The sequence below is a fragment of the Helicoverpa armigera genome, chromosome 14 (assembly GCF_030705265.1).
Source record: "Helicoverpa armigera isolate CAAS_96S chromosome 14, ASM3070526v1, whole genome shotgun sequence".
Classification (NCBI taxonomy): domain Eukaryota; kingdom Metazoa; phylum Arthropoda; class Insecta; order Lepidoptera; family Noctuidae; genus Helicoverpa; species Helicoverpa armigera.
In genome coordinates, this window is record NC_087133.1 from 2005085 (window position 1) to 2016055 (window position 10971).

Sequence of the window (10971 nt, forward strand, 5' to 3'; positions counted from 1 at the left end):
ACTTTGTAAATAGGTATGTAATAAGTTGTAAATACAGTAAAAAACCTAAAATACAATAATAAATGTATAGGCAGTAGAATTGAGAACATCCTTTTATTTTGAAGTTTGTTAAAAATGCACTTGAAATTAAATATTTAAAGCAATGTTATAACTTAAACTGTATTTTAAAGTAGAATATTATGTTAAACGTTTTATTATAAATCTTCATAAGGTAAGCCTTTTAATCGAGGTTGTGTCTTCGTAGAAAAATGCAGGAGATAGTTATCGGTACTAAGCGTACTGTCTGAGACATAAGCTGAAGCGATTTGCAGAGATTTGCGTCAGTGCGTATAATTTACTTTATTTTGTACAGTTATCTTGGTTGTGTACAGTTTTTCTGAGTTTTTCATTTTATTTCACTGTCAATATGACTGATTGTTTGTATTTTGTTTTTAAAAAAATTGGTAAAATGATCTGAATCTTTTGATTTATATTTACTAACAAAGAAGTCTGAAATTCTATCTGAATCTTTTTTACATGATTTGACATGAAATAAGTAGGTATTTGATAGCAGTTATACTCGACGGATAAAGGCAGTATGGAAGAAGAAAACCCACCCCAAATAACAAAAATTGGGACAAGGGCAAAATGCCGTCATATTTCACGATAGTCCAAGATATCTCCGCTCACATTTTTCAACTTGTACCACACCTTATAAAAGTAGCATTTATCTAAACAATACATTTGCATGTCTCCAACCGGCGAGACGTTATTATCTAACGAATGAATAGCTCTGTGTACATATGTGTGTATGTTTGTGTGTTTTTTCATACCTTGACGTTAGACAAGATTGTTGCTGGCAGATTGTATGCGTGGGTACCTTGGTACCCTGGTGGGCAACTCGGTATAAGTTTTTTTGCTGTGTGCAATGAGATATTTTTAACTTACTACCATGTTTAGTTCTTAACTTGGATATTATCCGAGTCATGTAATTTTATGGCATAATCTTGCACTATATTATAATTTTGATTTAATCAAAACTAAGAACACAAAGTGAAGAATACAAAAAAGTTATGTAGCTGGAGCCATTCATTTGATCACATATTTCCAAAAAGAAAAGCAAGATTTCATTGCCAAAGATTATTTAATTTTCAGAAAATATGATAGATTGATTTAGCTTATGACAACTGCATAAAATATGAAAAGGAGGAAATTATTAATTAGGCTAACAGCGGGCTATTTTTACAGCCTACAAGTTAGACTCACTTTATTATCCAAGATCGTTTTATAAAGAAACTTTATTCAAAGTAAAACGGTCGCAGTTTTCCTACAATTAATATTAACATTACTAGTTCTTTCTAATTAAATTAATAGTTTCCAAGTTGACGCAACTTTCTTGGACATTGTGAATATAAATAATATAAGATACTAGCTTCTGCCCACGGCTTCTGTGCACAAATACTGGTGTAAAATATGCTAAAATTGGCGTTTACAAGATGTTTTCTTTTACTTTCTTGGCAAAAAATGGACTGGTTCTAAAGAAGGCATATGAGTTCGAAGCCAGCAACGTTCCTCGTCCCCCAAACACTCGCATTTTGGCGCGCTACTATCTTAGGAGATTTTGCCTTATGACATCTGCGCCAGTCATTTGTTAGCTATTGTAAAACGCGCGTAAATTCCGAACACAAGTTGGCTCGTGTGACCTATGGTAAAACACGCCTTAATTCTGAGCAGAACTTCGCGCGTGTGACCCCTCTTTCTTTTATTCCGGAGATAGCCCAAAACACACAAACTTTATTACTTAAATATAGTTGTTTCAATATCAACTTAAAACTTATAGATCGTGCATATTAAATTGATATTGTTATAATTGCGAGACTTAGATAGACTTCAAGTCATCATTAGTTTATTATAAAGTTTGAGCTCTTCACAAACTTGAGAGGTTTATTACGAATTTCTTACAAAACTATTATCAACATGAATTTGTGCCACTTTGCTTAAAATTATGGAAATACAATTTAAAAAATTACGACTGGAGAGCCTTTTCCCAGATATTTTGCAGTTGGCAGTCTAAAAGATGCAGCGATGAGTTTAACATGAATCGAGTACATAGCCTATCTAAAAAGTAGCCTACGTCTGTCTCAAGCTCTTGACTTACCTATGTACCACTTTTGAATCAGTTTAGTAGTATTGGCGTGAACCTTATTTGTCTGTAAATATCTTGCAATAAAACTATTAACCGATTAAAACATTAATTTTCATTAAATATTGTAATACCAGGAAGAAAAATTACTGATGATGTGTCATGACAACTCTCCACAATTGCCGGACCTGTTAATTAATTATTAATTTATTGAGAACTTATTGTTCATGTGATCGACAAGCAAAGTAGTGCTTACTCATGAATCGTACGTATGGTCGTTCGTAATGAATAATTGATTATATACTTATATGTGTGCACTTATTGGGCAGGAAACCATCATCAGATATTGCAAGTCGCAGAGGCTGAGATGGGCGGGTCACCTTGAAAGAATGCCGGATACAAGGGCCACAAAAATAACAAAAAAGACCAAGTGGGAGGCCTAAGAAACGTTGGAGCGACTGCATCGAAGAAGACCTTAGAAAGATGGGAAAGTTTACCAACTGGCAAAGAACAGCCAATCTTCGTGATAACTGGAGGATGATTGTAGAGGAGGCCAAGACCCACAAAGGGTTGTAGAGCCAACCGAAGAGGAAGAACTTATATGTGTCAGTACAACAATCATAGTAGTACTTCCTGCACCCAGATAGCTCGTACATTGTTCTGAAATATAAGCTGCAGTATTATAAAGTGAAAGTCCATCTGGTAAGTTTGGAGTGAAAGAGTAACAAACATCCCACAGATACAATTTTTAACTTTTCCAATTATATGATGGGATATTTAGGATCCATATTTATTATCTTTGTATTTTGTTACTCGATGAAAGTGAAAAATAATACGAAATATACATATGCTCATAAATATAAATTAACAAGATGATCGATTGTCCTACAAATTGCTTGTTCTGGTTTTAAAATACACACAGAACATTGTATTATTTTGTTGGTGAGACTTTAGTATAGAAAAGTTATTTCTAAAAAAATATATTAACGAATAATGGCTGGCAAACATCCTACTTTTGAGATGACATCTTGAACAGAGAAGCATAAAATGTGGGAAATCATTAAATAATCCCTCCCGCTGTTGGTTAGCAGCGCGTGAGGAGAGTGTTAGACTCTTACTGACTAAAACCCATCATGTTTCTTTTTAAGCCCTTTATGTACCAGGGCCGCGGTGACTTTCGAGCTATCCCGCAGCTCTGCAACAACCTCAAATAATAAATAGGAACAAGGATGGCAGGATCATGAAAAGGAAGTCAAAGTTTACGTGATGACGTTGTTTTACATAAGGTTAGAAGAACATAATGACAATTTATAAGGTAAATAAGGAAGCTACATAAACTCTGATATAAAGGTATGATAAATATACTAATAATGACGACTTTTAAAATACAAACATATTAACCTTTGATTTCCACTAATTATTATGTCTTTGAAGACAAATTATTGAGTATATAATTACTATCACCTCAAATGTCAAATGGTAAAAAAGTGTTGACAAATGATTTCACAGACTTTTAATCGACAGTTAATTTTTGTAATTATGGTTAATGTTAGATTAATTTAATGTTAATGAAATGGAAAATGCCGTTGTAATAAATGATTATGAAATACTAGCTGTTTAACTGGCATCCCGCGGGAACTAATTCTCGTATCGGGATAAAATATATCCTATGTTACTCGGAGATAATCTAGCTTTCCGAATAATGTTTTAGTTATTAATTGCAATATTCAAAAACATTATGGTGATTTTATTTATTGAATTTATGCTGTAAAACTTCAAATTGATGAGTTTTTAACAGTAATCAATATTTTTATATTTTTATATGCCAATCCATATTCATTTTGATAGCTATTCAAAAGATATTTCTAACTGAGTATACCAAATCAAATAAAAGTCGAATTACGAACATGCTATAAATTAATAGATGACTTTATACTTTTATGTTTTCAAAAGTTTATTTAAAAATACTACAACTAAATATATAAAACTCATAAGAGCAACTACATAATTCAGACTAAACAGTCGACCGACAGTTGAGCGACGATGGTTGCGAAGTTTTTTTTGTTGAAAAGCGTGAATCCAATCAAAGTTTTAGTCCGTCTCATACCGCTCAAATACCTTGTTGTTAATTGGCAGACTTCCGTTCATTGCCATACTGATGTATGAACCCACACAAACTATCGGCCGACTAAAAGTTTGTAGTGTGTCTGTCTCTTATTGAGTTACACGCAAGCTCAGCATTTTTTCCCAGTGGCGAACTAAGTACATTTGCATTTTAATTGCAGTAAAATTGCCTGTGAGATAATTACAAGTTTTATACTATTTTTATCTTTGTGTTCTAAATATATTGTAAGTCAGTTTTGGACCCAAATTCTATGTTCATCATATTAGAAACATATTTTTTGAGCCGTCAGATTAAAAAATAAAGGAATTCGTGGATAAGTTTATGATAGATTTATAATCAACCTTACTCATATACATTTATTTTAAAAATTAAATGAAAAAATGGCAAATAGATAGATTTCATTCTCTACTTTCTTGAAAATTGGCTCAATTATTTTAAATATACAAGAACAAATATAACCACCATATAATGATTTACCTACAAAAGTTTCAAAGTAACGGCTTCTGTTGTTTCTCATCACAAATAATTTTATAATTGTTTGTTTTTCGTACAACAAAACAGCTGAAATTTAGGTCATTTTTACTATGAAAATAATTGTAAAATATGAAGTTTTTTACATTTATATTCAAATCTGCGATGGGGAAGCATTTTTGATTACCTACAGCAATTTAAAAACAATTGATCGCTAAGAAATTAAACCTTTTAACGGATTTGGTCGTTCACCCGTGTTTCTATTAAATAAATTAAAATTTCGCGGTACCAGTTTTGCGCAGTCATTTATTTATTAGGCCTTGCTTTATAACGTATTAGTATCATGGTTCTATCTACTTCAGAAAAATGGCCTATATGTTTATACGTCATTCTAATAACGAAGTTATTTTACTGTAAAGTTAAAACCCATGCGGAAGTTTTTCCTGAAAGAGTTGATTTGGATGATCAAGTAATTGGTCGGTCAAGGAAAAACTTATTGACAAGGAAGTTTCTTGACCAGCGTTGCTTGAGTAATCTATCGTTTGAGGAACAAAAAACGCTAATAATGTATTCACTTTCGACTATAAGATTTTATAATTCATAATAAACAGTTGTTATCCTTAATCGCACTGTCTTCTTGTTGGCAAGAAAATATTTGTAATGTAACTGCACGTTTGAGGCTGCGGGATTGTTAGAAAGAGTTACCGCGGCCCCTGGTACATAAAAGGCCTACATACGGTACGGAAGAAACATGATGGGTTTTAGTCAGTAAGAGTTTGACACTCCCTCATGCTGCTAACCCACAGTGGGAGGAGTTATTTGATGATTTCCCAAGAAAAAGAGTACCTGCACGTATTTATAATTGTGCCACTTTCTTTAGACAAATAAACGAATTTATCCACTGTAAAAAGAAAAGTGTAGACAGACATTCTTTTAATAAGGAAAGAGGTATTTAAGAAAATAAATTGCCAGCCTACGCCTAGGCTCATTAATCAGCCAGTTAATAGGTGGTCACAGTCAGTCATCAGGGTTGGATTAATGAATCTTTACAGTTAGACTGTGCGGTCGATGCACTTAGGAGACTGTAGTTTATGGTCTTACTAGAGCCTGAGATGGAGCATGAGATATCTTGTATACTATTGATGTCAGATGATTATTCTCCTGCTTTTATTCCGATTTATTATTTAACGTATTTTCTATACTTTCTTATCTGACGTCATCTCATAAGGAATATTTTGTCTATTGATGTAAGATACATCAAATAGAATCAACGACGACCTCGATGGCGCAATGGTCACCATGCCGGACTGCCGAACTTGAGGTCCCGGGTTCGATTCCCGGTTCGGTCGACGTTTGTATGATAAGTATGCTTGTTGGCCGTGGTCTGGGTGTTATACTATGTATATATGTAGCTATATGTAGTTTATCAGTTGTGCTACCATAACACAAGTTAATTAATAACTTACCATGGCGCTAACTGACCGTGTGTGAAAAAGTGTACCGGCATTTATTTATTATTATTTATTAACATATTATTGAGATACACCAAACATATAAAATAGAAAAATAAACAATGACAAAAGCCTTTGTCACTGTTTGTAGTTTACAGCTGGGATTCGAAAAGTTACTAGTTTTTACCAGCCAGTGTATATTTATCTTTTAATCTACTCTAGCAGCACGTCCTGTATTTGCTTACATATTTTTTTATAATAATTCTCTCACTGTCTATTTGCTAGTGTAACCTGAAATCCACGTAGACTGAAAAACTGCATTACTTTGTTTTATAAGAGGCGTTTTAAAAAGTTTCATGGGTTGATGCGAAACATATTTGTTCTTTTTAAATGAACTATGAACATCTATTTTTACATAAAAAGTTACTTAAAACTAATAAAGGGCGTCGAAAAATTGGTCCTCATCGCTGTTACCCGGTAGTGCACCCAAAAAGCGTATTGTGTGATAGATAATATAATTAATCGGATCTCACAGCTTGATACATCATTTTTGCCTTTCCCAACTTGAGGTCAAAAACCAGTTCAATCTCAAAGAAATACGTACTAGAAAATCACTGACTTCTACCAACTACACTTTGAAGACAGTAACTAGCGTAACCTCGTTGGTTCAGTGGTTTGGAAGCAGTCTCTTTGATTCTAGGATTGGCCAAAGATTTTCGTATTTCACAACACCATTCGGACTGTTCTATACCCCAATTTAGTCCAGTAAAACAGGAAGAGTTTTCCTCGGGACACGGGTGAAACTACAGGGAAATTGCTTATCTAAGCTAATATTATAAAGGAGTAAGAAGTAATATATGTATAATAATAAGAAAGATAGCTAAAATAAAAATTGCGCCAGAAGTGCATTTTTCACATGTGACTTATTATAAGTTATAACAAGATCTCTCAGCGTCTTTACAGTTTTACTGACGTCTGTCATTCTAATCAAGTTCAATTTTAAGTACAGCAGTTCTTACAAATACATGTCAAAGTAATTCAAAGTAGTTTTAAGAAACTTTGTTTTTATGGGTTGGTGATTTCAATCTTAGTAGTCCAGGTTTTCTCAAGATATTTTCCCGGCACACTGCAACTACAGTTATAGTTGAGGAAACCCTCAAGATGATTTCCATCATTAATTCTTTAATTATTGTGTCCGTACATTTAGTAAGTACATAAAAAAGAAAAATTGCAACGATGTCTGACCTGGCATCGAACCCGCACTCATATATTTAAGAGCCTAGTGGGTTTAACCACTAGGCCACTACGACTTTGATAATATTTGCTCATCCTGAACCAGTAGATTTGAGATGATATCTGTCATCTCAAGATACTAATCCGTCTGATTATCTTATTATGTGGTTAACCGCAAACTAATCGACTATTTGAACTTGGACCTACATATAGTTATTATACCTCTAGTTTCCTCCCTTATAAAAATAACCTATGACCTGATACTACTTTTCTCCATGCCAAATTGAATCTTAACCGGATCAGACGTTTTGAAAAATGCAGCGAACTTATGTTCTAATTAATAAATATTCATTTACAAATTTTCGCACTATTAATAGCTTTTCCCCGCTTCTACGCGCTTCCCGAGGGAACTGCTTCCTGCACCCGGATATATAGTAGACTGTCGTTTCTCAGACTTTAGACTTTACTGTCTTTCGTTGTACGAACTTTCATATACTTAAATAGGTTTAGTATTATTTGGTGTGAAAGCGGTATAGATAGACAGAGTTACTATCCCATTTATAATATTAGTAAGTAATGGCGATAAACTATTCTATGTCTTTCTCCCGGGTCTAATCTATAATTTTTAGCTTAAACTGTTCAGCTATTGTTAAGTTATAAGTAGTGTAACTATGGCTCTAGACAGTTGAAATGCAGGTGGTCTAGAGCCTAACACGCTTTTCTTTTATATAGTGATACATAGATTACAATAAAGGTATGACGATTACCTTTGTCAATATCAGTAAGCGTCATAATAAAGTATTATGAAATAGTTTTTATTTGCCGAATAGGGCTTTGAATGACTACTTATGAGCTTTGTAGGTGTTTGTGATACCAAATGAGCCCTGGATTTTGTCAGATATTAGAATGTATTGATAGCTGAATATTAGTATTTATTCTTGTGTATACATAGGTATTTTGTTTTTTTGTGGCTGGTAGAGATAACTTATGCGAGTCCTAATTAAAAAAATAAATATAAATCATCAAATGTTTGTTATCAATTACTGAAATAAATAGAATAGTTTAGTTACCTGTAATAAATAAGGTGATTGCGTTAACATTTTGTTGTTATAAAATAGTTCAAAATTGGTCTTATTCGGTCGACAAATTATAAAAAATGCAATGTTTTAATTTTAATCCGTGTCATGATTGTGGATAACTTATTGTTATTTTTATGTAGTGTTTTTGTTGATTAATTACATTAGTTTAATTTTATCCTATAACTTGAAACACTAACAGAAGCCAAAAAGTCTCACGAAGTAATTTTATTTACTTCGGCCGGAAGACATCAACGCTCTCAGTTGTTTTAACTTTTTAAGATCAATCTACAGTTTATTTATTTAGTTTAATAATACAGTTACTGTATTTATTATTAGTTAAGTTAAATAATGTTTTTTTTTAAATATATATTCTTAATAAATAAAAATGACAGGATTATTATTTCATCGTTATTTTTTCTTATAAATTTTATCATATTTTAGTTTTTTTTTTTTTCATTTTAAGTATCTCATTTGAAAAATTATTATTTGTATTTTAAGTACTAAAGTAGCAGAAATATAAACTTGAAATGGATCCTCAAAAGTTTCTTACAGGCGTATTCTACAAATATAAGTTTCATAGCTCAATAATTAATTATTATTAATGCGCTGAAAACTTTTAATAGTTAACTGTAATTATTAAACTGATTAAAATATTTTGTTAGCTTTAATTAAGACACACAATACACAGATAATTATGATCATTAGAATCGATATTTCTCTTGTATTATTAAAATCATCTTACTTTTTAAAAATAATTTAAAACTTCTTGTAAATTATCTTTAAAAATATTATTTCCACATATAAAAATTACTCATAAAATGACTAGTTCTAGTTTAGTTAGTTAGTTATTATTTAACTTCATGAAAAAAAAAAAACAATTTGAAAAAATATTTTTTTTACATTACATTACACGAGATATTTTTTTCCCTTTCAATTTAATGTAACAACCTATACCTAAAAAAAAAACTTAATCTAAAAAAAAAATATTCAGTACTCACATTTGTCCGTCCCGACTCCCGTTCACTATGGCGCACGAAACAGGTGTCTACTGGGCTGAACATACTCGCCCCTTATATACCGACCGAGCTACTCATAAACGCCGACGCCAGATTAAAAACTGTTATGTGCTTTATAACGACTTATGATGTCATTAGGGGGTCATATTGGTGGTGGTGATGACAATTAGGGGTATGTTATTGGGGGTAAAACTTTTAGTTTTGTAAAAAAAAAACAATTGATGTGTATTGTGAGAGGGGTATCAGTTTTAAAATGGCTATTTTTTGTTGTTTTTGTAATTGTATTGAATAAAGAATAATAAAAGCTTTATAATGGCTACCTAATTTATTGTCTGTTCATAAGTATAGATGTATTAAAAAAATAAATAAATAGTTTTTGTGTAACAAGTAGTTTTATCGAAAAAGCAAAGAAATTTGAGTTCTTTTGTTGATAAAATCTTGCGGAATTAGTGTTGTTTTTTGTTATTATAGTTTTTATTTGAAAAATAATTACCGCATATTATAATTAATTTATTTTAAAAAATAGATTATTTGTGTTTTAGAATTTGTATTTTATTTAATTGGAATCTCTGGTGCAAAAGATTTTTTGTAAAACCTCTTTAAAGAACATCGGTCCCCAGCGATACATCTCATTTGCGGATTAATTGATGCGTTACGTTTTACGCTGTAGTTAAAAACAAGAACGTATTTCAAATAAAAAACAAAATAGATAAAGTCAAAAATATAAACACATTTCTATGAGATATTTTGAAATAATTTCCCGTTCAATATTGAAAAGACAAAGCAATTGAAATGATATGTAATTTATTATGTTATTTACAATGAAGATATATAATTACAGTAAAAAAAAAACTGTTTGAATTTAATATACAAATGTGTTGTATCGGATGTAAGTAAATAAACGTTATTTGTTTATTATTGGGCAAAGTTGTTGTTAAAATATCGTAAAAATTTACGCTTTTGATATAATTTCTATGTAGAATGGAAAATTAGGCTGAAAACTGAATACGAATATAATAATATACGTAATCAAACAAAATAAGCTAGATAGAAAAGCTTGTTTTCCTCAATATTATCATATTTATATTCGTTTACAATTACATTATTTTAATCTAACTTATCGCTACGTTTTTGTCGTTTTGGAGACGAGGCGAGAAGTGGCACTGGCCTCATATCTATTTAAGGTGTTACGTGGTAAAATATGTAATCCTGATATCTTGGGCGAAATTCGGTTTTGTGTACCGGATGAATACGTGGGGCGACGGCGAAGGCCGCCGCTGCTGGCGGTGCCGCGCGCGCGCACCAACCTGCTGCAGCGAGCGCTGCTGACGCGCGCCGTTCGCACGCTTAATGCCATAGCCAACCGGCTGGATTTATTTACGTGCTCGCTGAATGACTTCACTGTAGTCGCTTATAGGGTGGTAAGCTACGAATCTAGTTAAGTTTATATGTGCTGATTTGTGATGTACGTGTC

At 32.1% G+C, this 10971-nt stretch overlaps 1 protein-coding gene across 2 annotated transcripts in view; it reads right to left on the bottom strand.

Moving 5' to 3' along the window:
* The window catches only part of LOC110382310 (neuropeptide CCHamide-1), a 36772-nt gene extending 27192 nt beyond the window's left edge, over positions 1 to 9580 (bottom strand). For both annotated transcript variants that reach the window (XM_049837268.2, XM_049837267.2), the window contains exon 1: positions 9480 to 9580. The gene's annotated coding sequence lies outside the window, so the exon portion shown is untranslated. The remainder of the gene's footprint in view (positions 1 to 9479) is intronic.
* Positions 9581 to 10971: the final 1391 nt, after the last annotated feature.